Genomic DNA, 10826 nt, shown 5'->3' on the forward strand with positions numbered 1-10826 from the left:
ATAGAAAATGTCTGATAATCTGGTTTCAAAACCATGCATATCTTGACGACATTGAGCAATGTTTCTCCTTATTTCACAAAGGGCCTTTGTTAGGGAATGGACGTGTGTCTGGAGCACAGATACAACATTGCTTTGAGCTTGCATATCTTGATCATGAGGCAGTTTGGACGATATTGCCTTAACAACCAACTCAGTATTACGCAGGAACGTGCTTTTGGCACTGTTAGTGGACAGGTACTGACCCACTGTAGCAAGAGCTGACATTGCGGTTATAGTTGCCTCGCCACCTTCAAAAGGTGGCGGTTCCACCATTTTTTCCATAGCTCGCTGAAAAGTTGAGGTTTTACATTAGTAGTATCAGAACAGAAGATATTAAGAAGGCAGCAAAACCAAACAAAATAGCTTTGGTCTATATACAGAACTTATTCTGGTGAACCCATGTAAAATATTAGTTGTATTTTACTGCAAAGTACATAATAAAACCAGGTTCCAAACATATGACCATGTACCATCGCTAATGTATTGTCTATTTATTCAGATTGTATTGAGGGCTAAGGATAAAGAGACGAAGTTTATAATACGGTAAGCATAGTATGACATCATTCATATCACAAAACAACTGAGAACAGACAAACAGGCAATTGTAACTTTGTGTGGGCAAGTCCAGCACAGAACTAGATTACGGGTCAAGATCAAAGGAACATCACTCCTCTCTTTTAAACCTTGTAAGGTGCAATGATACGCTAAGACAATTGTGTATAAAATTGAAAAGAGTAATAGACATTGGCTGCAAACCATGCAGTTCAAGGCACAAGTCAGAGTAAGTAGTAGTTAAAAGGCATGAGGATTAAGGACTTACAACAGCGGCTTTGACTGGTGTAGTCATGCCCTTCTTCTTGCTGGTGTGACAGTCCTTAAAGATTTCCATAGCATTTGGTTCAGGTACTTTTTGGTCCTTGCGGGCTTTCCTCTGCATTTCGAACAAGTCAATTTAGATCTGATAATATGGTACAGCGAAAAGAGTGAAACAGCAGCTAATTACAAGAGCCTTGCAGTGTGCAATATAGCTACGAGATCCTGTCGTCTGTTGGAATTTCACTTTCGTACGGTTGGCCTTGTTCTTTGAACATTTCACCTACAAGAAGATAGATTTGTGTGGCACATGCGTAAATAGGACTTCAACATGTGATATGATCACATATATATAATGTACCTGATACTTAGGATCAGACCAGTGTTTAACAAGGCCCCTCCAGTCTTCATCTGATATATTTTCCACTTGAGATGTTTGGGAAAGTTCACTGTTAGCCTTGCCTTCAAAGTGAGTTTTCCTCAAGTTATACCGATACTGTCGTAGAGCAGACTTGAAAACATGGGTGCAAGCTTGTCTGGTTGCATCATCTTGGCTATCCAACTTGAACCTCATCTGTTGAAAATTATGGGAGTCTCATTATCAGCAACCTAGAAAGTATGGGACAGAGCAAGACGATATTACTAGTTTCCATACATAACCATACTTACAGATAAATGGTTGAGGAAGGTGTTGAACTGGGTTTCGTCTTTGTCATTCCTATACTGAATCCATGTTGGGAGGATACGTACATGACACTTAACGGCACCCGCTGTCTCTGATACTAACTTGGCTGACTCTGTAGCATCACGTGGCCTTTTTAAACCTGCCTCAAAACGGATCTCCATGTTTCCTCCTCTAGATTTAGTTAACCTATCGAGCATTATCCCTGATGTTTGTTTCCTCTTGCGCCTAGGTGCTAGTCCAACAACGAACATAGGAAGTGTTAGTGTACATCAAACTATGAGACTACATATAAAGAAGCATGCAACTGTAACTTGACTCCAGCAACTACCTTCTTGTTGTTGAAGCTCACAAGGTTCATCTGATATTGCCAACTCATCTTGTGTCAAGAGTTCTTGGGAAGTAGTGTCAGGTGGCAAGGGAGCTTGGGAACGTGCTGCTAGCTCAGTTGACGCACGAGTAAGTCGTGCAGCTGGTAGTACTGCGGTAGGTGTTGCAAGAACTAGGGCTGTCTCTGCTTGTTTGGTGACATCTATTTGTTTCTGTTTGGCTTTTTTTGCAGCTCGTGTAGCATGGGATGCCGTGTTTGTAGAATTTTCCGCTGGACTTTGACCTTCTATTGCACCATCAGTACCAGCAGAATCTGTAGGATTCATCCGCTTCTCATTCCCTGCCATTCTGTGTTTTTTCCTCTTTCTCTGTGCCATGTTAAGTCAAGCCGACAAGAAAAACGAATAACAATTTAGTTCTTCAGAACAAATTGATGCGTGATGCAGACGAACTGAACTTTAATGTTAGACAACCACATGATAGGAGGATGTAATATGTATGAAAAATAGGACGGAAGATATAACCAGAACTATGATGTGTAAACTAAGAAGAAGACATTTCACCAAAATTAGAAGCAATGCAATGGAAGGTAGACACCATATGAAAGATGCTACAAATATCGCTCTGCCAAGTTAACAGTGTTTCATCATAAATGGCGTTTAAACAAATATGAAGCAGTACAAGAAATAAATCATATGCAAGATGCAAACAACATCACACTACCATGTTAGAGGTCTCTCGTCATTATTGCCATTGCATATTCACAGCTTATGATGTGTAAACTAAGGAGAAGGCATTTCAACAAATTAGAAGCAATGAAAGCTAGACACCATATGAAAGATGCAACGAATATCACTCTACCAAGTTAAAACTGTCTCGTCATAAGTGTCATTTCAACAAATTAGTAGTGCAAGCTAGAAAAGAATGTGAGATGTAACCTATATCACACTCTGAAGTCAAACTTGTCTTATGATAAGTGATTGTTGCAGGTTACACAACAGTAATAATTTGATGTAAGAACATGGTGTGATAGACAGATATTGTATGTTCTAGAAACAGGAACACGTGTCTTATTCAATTATAATGTGTAAAGTAAGCAGATGGAATTCAACAAAATTAGAAGCAATACAAGCTAGACATCACACATAACTTGCAACCACATATAACAGTGCCAAGTTAGAGGGAGCACCAGTGATGCCGCACTAGGGGAGACATGCTCATCATAAACATAGCTTTGTTGAGTGTCTATGCATGCGTTGTCTTGGAAATCATCTTGGGGGTGTGGAGGAGTAGAAACTGTAGAGGCCCTCCGTTCGGAAGGAGCACCTTTATCCGCTGCCTTGCTAACTTCCTTCCGCTTTATTGATTTTGAATTGTCAAGTAAAACCGACAAGAAAAAGCAATAAAATTCTCTCTTCAGAACTCATTCATGCATGATACTGACAATCAATACTTTGATGTAAGGAAACACATGATACCAGGATGGAATATGTACAAAAAACAGGACGGCATGGCATGTTCACAACTGTTTGTGTAAACTAAGCAGAAACCATTCCAGCAAATAAGAAGCAATGCAAGCTAGACACCACATGAAAGATGCAACCAATATGACTCTGCCAAGTTAAAAGCGTCCCATCATAAATGTAATTTCAACAAATTAGAAGCAGCGCATGCTATAAATCATATGAAAGATGCAACTAATATCGCACTGCATATACTAAAGGTGTCTCATCATATTGATTGATGTGGGATACAAAAAAACAATAGTTTTATGTAAGGACATGCTTAATAGACAGATGTACTATGTACTAAATACAGGAAGGCATGTCACATTAACAGGTATAATGTACTCCCTCCGTCCCATAATGTAAGATGTGTTTTGGCACTAATTTAGTGCCAAAAACGTCTTACATTACAGGACGGAGGGAGTATAAGCTAAGCAGACTAGCACATGCAGTTTAACCAGATTGGAAGAATTACAATCTAGACACCATATGCAACATGCAACCACATATCATGCTGCCAAGTTAGAGCAAGCACCTGCGATGCTAGTGTAGGGGAAATGTTGTAATCAACTACAGAGCTACGTTCACTATCTTCATCTAGCATTTTTGTTTCTTGAGAATCATGTCGGGAGGCTGACGCTGCATTCTTTAAATGAGGAGTAGTCCCCTTGCCTACCTGCCTTGTCATAAGTGATTGATGAGGGATACACAAGAACATTAGTTTGATGTAAGAACATGGTTAATACACAGATGTACTAGTATGTACCAAAAACAGAAAGGCATGTCATATTCAAAGGTATAATGTGTAAGCTAAGCAGATGCAATTTAACCAAATTGGAAGGAATGCAAGCTAGACATCCGGCTGGAGTGGTGAACACGATCATCTAGGACCTGAGAGCCTGGTGGGAGGCGGGTTGCTTCGCCACCATCGCGGCTTTTTAGTTGGCTTACAGGTGATGCCTGTCTTTGCTGGGCTTGTCACTGGCTCGACCAGTGCCCTGACTAGCTATTTGTCTTCTGGTGCTCACGGGATGGTGGTTCATGTAAAAAATATCTTTCCTTATCTTAATAAAGACCGACTTTAGCCTTTCGAATACAAGCTAGACACCATATGGAACATGCAACCACATATGACACCGTGAAGTTAAAGCAAGCACCTGGGATGGTGGTTCATTACGAGCGAGGTCATCAAGTCCAGAGCAACGTTTACCGTCTCCATCTGCTGACACTGCACCCTTTATAGCGCTGTAACGTGTCGTGCCTAGCCGCGTAGAAAGCTAGCAGGACTTGTCTCTTTTCTTTTTTGCTTCTCTCGAGGTAGACTCTGAAATACCCTTGCATCTAAACACAATAGTGAGAGTATGGGTGAAGTGTGTGCAGAACTAGTGCACTGTAAAAGTAGCAGATAGCAGGTGGCTGAAAAATAAATGACAGGAGACATATGATAGCTCTACAACATTGCATGGCAAACAAAATTAGATTCTACTCCGTATGATTTTGTAATATATGAGCACAGGAAATGCAGGTACTCCTCCAGCACAACATGTGGTCATATCTAAGATAACAGTCGACTGAAAATAAATAGGTTAGTCGATTTTTTTAATGAACCGTCCGATCTATAAGGAACGGGCAGATGGCCTTCGTCTACCTCCTGCTAGTCACTGTTGACGATCTTTCTCGAACCGCCAGCGACCACCGGCCCAGACCCCTGCCTCCGCCGCCCCGCCCTCCCATCGACCTCACACCACCGCCGTGCTTGGCAGCGCCCACAAGCCATCCCTTTAATCTCGGCCGACCTCCAGATCGGGCGCCAGTAGCTCTAGGCTGCACATGCCCCTAAGATAAACACCAAGGCGCTGCTTCCCCGGCGTAATAGTCGTACTAGCGCCTGTTACGTCGGGGATTGCTTCCGTTAATTGGGAATCAACTGGCCAGAAATTGAAATTCAGGGGGGATGGACCTCTAGCTAAGGTGAAATAGTATATGAGGAGAAACCTTCTACATCGCGAGTTACTAGGAACATCTAGTATCAAGAAGAAGCGGTCAACTAGTGTCTTCTGTGGGATGAATACCGTGCAAGCAGAGACGTAAGATTTGCATGAATAAGGAAAGAGGAGTACCTTCTTCGGTTGCCGGTCAACTAGTGTCTTCTGTGTTGCCGTGGCCGTATGTCAGCGGAGGGGAAGCAGATCCAAGGTGGCGAAGGACGGCATAGCAGGAACAGCTCCGGTGCGGTGGAGGGTGGCGAAGTTGGAGCGGCAGCGGTGAGGCGCAGGACGGCATGGTTGAACTGGCTCGGGTACGGACGGCTCGGCCTCGGCCTCGGCTTCAACTACTAGCCGTGGAGGGCGTTGCGGTTGAGGTTGCGGTGGACGACGACGTCGGGATATCGGCTCCGGCGTGATGGAGGAGGGCGGCGGTTGATGGGTGGGATGGGGTGGCGGACGGAGGACGCCGGGGTTTCGCGGCTGGTGGAGAGGTAGTTTTGACGCCCACGGAGTACGAATGGGGAATCGAAAGGGTGCGGGAACCATGTTTCGGTCTAGGACGCGCTTGTTTTTGGCTTTTTGAAATAAAAGATGAGACGCGCTTGCTTGAAATTTGGGAAAAGTACAAACTTTGCCCCCCTCTTAAATTTTGGACCTACTGCGGGTCGGGGGTAGGATGGTTAACTGCCGGCAACCCTTGATTAGGGGTAGTTAACTGCCGGCAACCCTTGATTAGGGGCAGTTAACTGCCGGCAGAAATATCTTAATAAGGGCATGCTATATGCCGAGGGAAACGTTCAACTGCCGGCAAAATTACTTGAAGGCAAGTAAACTGCCACTAGAAGTTTACAAACGAGGGCAGTCACACTGCCGGGAATAAAGACTACTTTTCACGTCATAGTATCTGCCGGCGCAACTAAAGCCCGGCCCATTATCTGCCGGGGACTGTTTATGGCGCGTGAGCGAAATAACTGGGCCCAAAGCGCGCCCAGTCGTGGGAGAGCGCGCGAAGCCCGAATGTTTCACGCAAAGGAATCTCGGCCGTCCCGTCAAAAAAAAAAAAACTCGGCCGCACCCCAGTCCGCAGCCTGCCCCAAATCACAACCTCATCCAAATCGACCTACCCTACTTCCACCCCGGCCACCTCGCCGCCGAGCACCTTCCGCTGTGGCCGACCACCATTCGCCACCCCAAGCATCCCACCGCAGTGCCTCCCCGACTATTGTCGCCAGCCACCCTTCGCCTCTTCGTCCCAAACTATCTGCACAAGGACGGGAAGGGAGGGAGACCCGATGGGCGGAGGAGGTCGAAGCCGTTGCCCACACCGCGGATCTGCCGCGGGGATGCGGGAAGAAAGGACGCGGTTGCGCGGCCCCCGGATCCGGCGAAGGACGTGCGCAAGAGGCGGCCAACGGGGCGCGGGGCACAACTCCAGATCCGGGCGGCCCGAGCAGAGCGTGAAGCTAGGAAGCGGGCATATGCTTTGGGTGGCCGCCTTCGGTGCAGCCGGCGGCAACGGCATGGCTGTAGTTTGGCGCCTAGGTTTGGGTGCCCCAGTGGCACCCTTGCAAGTGACAGGAAGTGAGCGACCAGGAACCAGAAGATGCCGGCAGTCTGGTAACATATGGATTTCTCCTCTCTTCTAGTAGATAATCCAGATTGTTTTGTCTTTCGTGAGCTTTTGTGCTGATGTGTGATCCAAAATTTGGACGCATATCAATTATTTGACCCATGTGCTAGAAGGATCTGGTGTAGTTTGTTTAATCAATGATATACCAGTTTACATGTACTTGGGAAGTTTTCATCAGCTGTACTTGCATATTGGAGTGAAGGTGCTAAAGTTTAGCAATTCTTCATTTTATTTCTTTAATTCTGTAAGTTGTGTTGAAAGTTGTCAATGATTACAATTAGAATCGAAGCAATGCTACTTTTACCCCCTCCGTTAAAAAATGCTACTTGTACTGACTTTGTCAAGCATTATAGTGTATAGATAAGTGTGTATCTGCAGAGTGTTATGTAGATGGCTTGAAACTTCTTTATGGGTAATTGAAAAGGACGAACAACTAAACTGTATCTCATAGATGAACACTACTATTTACTGTCTCACCCGAGCTAGTATTATTGTAGCAGGCATTGCATTGTCTAAAATGGATATGCGGAATTACCTAGCAATCAGGTCTTGTACAATCTGGATAAATATGGAGTGACATTTGCGAGCTGTGGCATGGCCTGCACTAACGTTCACAAGGCTGGTGTCTCTTTTAAAAAACCATGCATTTAGTTGTTGTTTGCTTTGACCTGATCTGATAGCAAGTGTTTTTTATGCATCTTTAGTGAAGAAGTTTTTGAGTGGCTGTCTGCTCGGAGCTACCGGAAGAGCAGCTAGCCAACGCACAAAGACCAAGGCGGAGAATGAAGCTAGAAGCGAGACAGAATACCCGAGGAAGGTCGACCTCGAGACTTACTTGAGCCATTAGAATATTTCCCTTGAGTTCGAGAGGATGTTCAGTTGCTTCATCACTTAGCATTATTGACTATGGTTGGTTCCTTTGATCGCCCTTAATTTTTTCATTATCACTTCCTTATAGGTTTCTCAATTTTTTCCTGCAGCACACTGCCTATAAGTAGTCCGACCAATTCAGTGAGCAGCAGCAGGGGCAGGCTGGCAGAACCTCATCAGCCCCATTTGCTTTGCAACCAGGATGGACGCCACCTCAAAATGATCTAATATTTTTTCAGTCCATTTTCCATTTTATCCTTTTGTAGTTTGTTTAATTTTGGCTCCCTGATTGGTCTTCTCCTTGTGTACAGTTTGCTCAAACAGGGAATCGAGGACAGCAAGGACCATTGAAGCCCGAGATGTTTGGAATTGGACAGTTCAATCTCTACTTTTCTCCTCCAATGATTCAGGTGTTCCCGTTTTTCTATTGAAATTTGAAGTAAAATATTTTTTTCATATATATCTATATGAATGAAATTTATGCACTATGTTGTAGTTGAGGTCTTGATGGGCACCATTTTTGAAGTTCGCTCTGGACCTCGAAAAATTCAGGACCGGCCCTGTATATATGTAGTGTTATTTCCTTTGTTGTTTGTAGATGCAAGTTACCAAATATAGGTTAATATCTAGCCTGTAGTAAATGTGAAGTTAGGAATGAGATTTTCCTTATGCATTTTCTGGTTTGTGAAGCAGCTTTTGGTAACCTGGTTCATTTAGTCTATTGATGTTCAACTTTTATACAGTTTCTTCATTGTATAAATTAAATTGCATGCTGCCTCTGTAATAGTATAAGTACTATTCCTAGCCTTACTTATAGAACTTTGTGTAACTATAGGTATTTATTTTCCTCTAAAATAGATTTATATTTCAAGGAAGCAGATTCATAAGTAAAATCATAGTATTATAGGCAGAACAAGTTCTTGCAAAACATCAACATGAAAGAGGTTTGCTGATGGTTCTAGGACCGATGCTCTTAGGGACCATGAGTATGTCCTTACCGATGCTCGTTGGCGATCTTCCTCTGGAATGAGTTCCTAATTTTCTTGTGTTGGGATATCCATGCAACTAAACTTATGATATATTGTGGCATTCTTCTCTTACATGCAGTACTTTTGCACACTCTGGTAATATCCCTTTTGATGTTCTTTTTAATGTAACTTTGGTTAGAAAACTTGGGAGATCTTGATAGGAGTGATGAACTTGATAGAACTTGTAATATGGTAGCGTGGACTTCTACCACGAGTAGTTTACCCTTGTAACTTGCGAGATCTTGATAGGAGTGATGCCCTTCCTTTCCTTTCAAAATGGAAGATATATTGCCTCCGCCCTATACATGGTACAAAACTAATCATCAAATGGCATGAGAAATTTTGTTTATCTGTATGGTCTTGCATGATGCTATCTTTTGAGGCACAAGCTTTTTCGGACGGAGGGAGTATAAACATGCAATATATGCTTGGCATGCAGTTTTCTGATGTGTACAAGTTGTTTGACCTTGTATTTTACTGCTTACTATGTACTCCCTCCATCCTAAAATAAGTGTCTCAAGCTTAGTACAATTTTGTACTAAAGCTAGTACAAAGTTGAGACAGTTATTTTGGGGCGGAGGGAGTACTATACATCCGGAATTGTATTTGGAAGTGTCAAAATTTATCATTTATAATCATTGATAGTTACATTGCTAGATATACACACACTGAAAGTCTGAAATATTCTTGAAAAAGCACATGTCAGCTGTCATATCTTCATTAGATGTTTTTAAATCTTTTCCTGGTTTGATGTTGATATTTTGTTAGTTTGTAGATGCTGCTAGTTTGTACTTTCAAAAATTTAAACTTGATTTTGTTTTCTCTGCAGTACAACAAGTTGTGTCTCAAGCTTGTAAGTTCTGTTACAAGGATGAGATTGTTAGAATGCTACAAAACTTCTACGTGATAGCAGTTGTACCAGTCAACTAGGATGTCTACATGATGTTTCTTGTATTCATGGCAGCAACAAAATCTTGTGGCGCAAGGTTAAGCTCTGATCTTCAAAAGCATTGCAAGCTTGGTGATTCTTCTGCGGGAGACATGTGGTCCTGTTTAAATTATGCTGTTTCACATGATGGTGGCGAGTCTGTTATTCACAAGACATCTAATGAAGTCATCCAATAAGAAGGTTCCAAACAAACAATTTGTCTTCCTAGACATGGCTGTAGCTGCGTGTCAAGCTCAAACCAATTGTTTAGCTTAGTTTGAACAAAAGAAATCTTATTGTCCATGTAAATTCTGTTCATTGATGTAGTTGGACGCTACTGAATGCATGTATGAATGTTGTAGTACTGAATTTTAATCATTATGTGTTTGAGATTTTCTACTGAATATTGAGTCAATTCCTGTGTGAATAGAAATAAAAATAAATATACGTGAACAGAAATAAAAATAAATATACACGCTATTAGGATCGGGCAAACTGCGGCTAGTGAAAGTAAGGGCAGACTATCTGCCAGGGATTATCATAACTGCCGGCAATTAGATTACCGGCATACCGCATCTATCTGCCAGGAGAACGGGGCTTCCTGGCAGCGGAACTGCCGGGAGATTTGTATCTGCCGGGAAATAGTTTTCCCGGCAGCCGTTCTTGTGGCAGTTCTATCTGCCGGGAGAAACTCCGTCCCGGCAGTTTATCTGCCCTCTCAAGGGCCTTCCCTCGGCAGATTACATGCCATTGTATTGGTGTTGTGGTGTAGTGACATGAAAGATGCAACCAATATGACTCTGCCAAGTTAAAAGCGTCCCATCATAAATGTAATTTCAATAAATTAGAAGCAGCGCATGCTATAAATCATATGAAAGATGCAACTAATATCGCACTGCATATACTAAAGGTGTCTCATCATATTGATTGATGTGAGATACAAAAAAACAATAGTTTTATGTAAGGACATGCTTAATAGACAGATGTACTATGTACTAAATACAGGAAGGCAT

The 10826-nt window shown here is 42.8% G+C and overlaps 1 long non-coding RNA gene across 3 annotated transcripts; it reads left to right on the forward strand.

Moving 5' to 3' along the window:
• The first annotated feature begins 6410 nt into the window (after positions 1–6410).
• Positions 6411–10212, forward strand: LOC123110925 (uncharacterized). 3 transcript variants are annotated; one of them, XR_006453834.1, is made up of 4 exons: positions 6416–6974; positions 7692–7804; positions 7968–8267; positions 9715–10212. It is a non-coding gene; the product is annotated as an uncharacterized lncRNA (long non-coding RNA). The 3 variants fall into 3 exon arrangements; XR_006453836.1 differs by having other exon boundaries at positions 6411–6974; positions 7692–7896; positions 7968–10212; XR_006453835.1 differs by having other exon boundaries at positions 6413–6974; positions 7968–10212.
• The last annotated feature ends 614 nt before the right edge of the window (positions 10213–10826 follow it).

This window comes from Triticum aestivum, chromosome 5B (genome assembly GCF_018294505.1).
Source record: "Triticum aestivum cultivar Chinese Spring chromosome 5B, IWGSC CS RefSeq v2.1, whole genome shotgun sequence".
NCBI lineage: Eukaryota > Viridiplantae > Streptophyta > Magnoliopsida > Poales > Poaceae > Triticum > Triticum aestivum.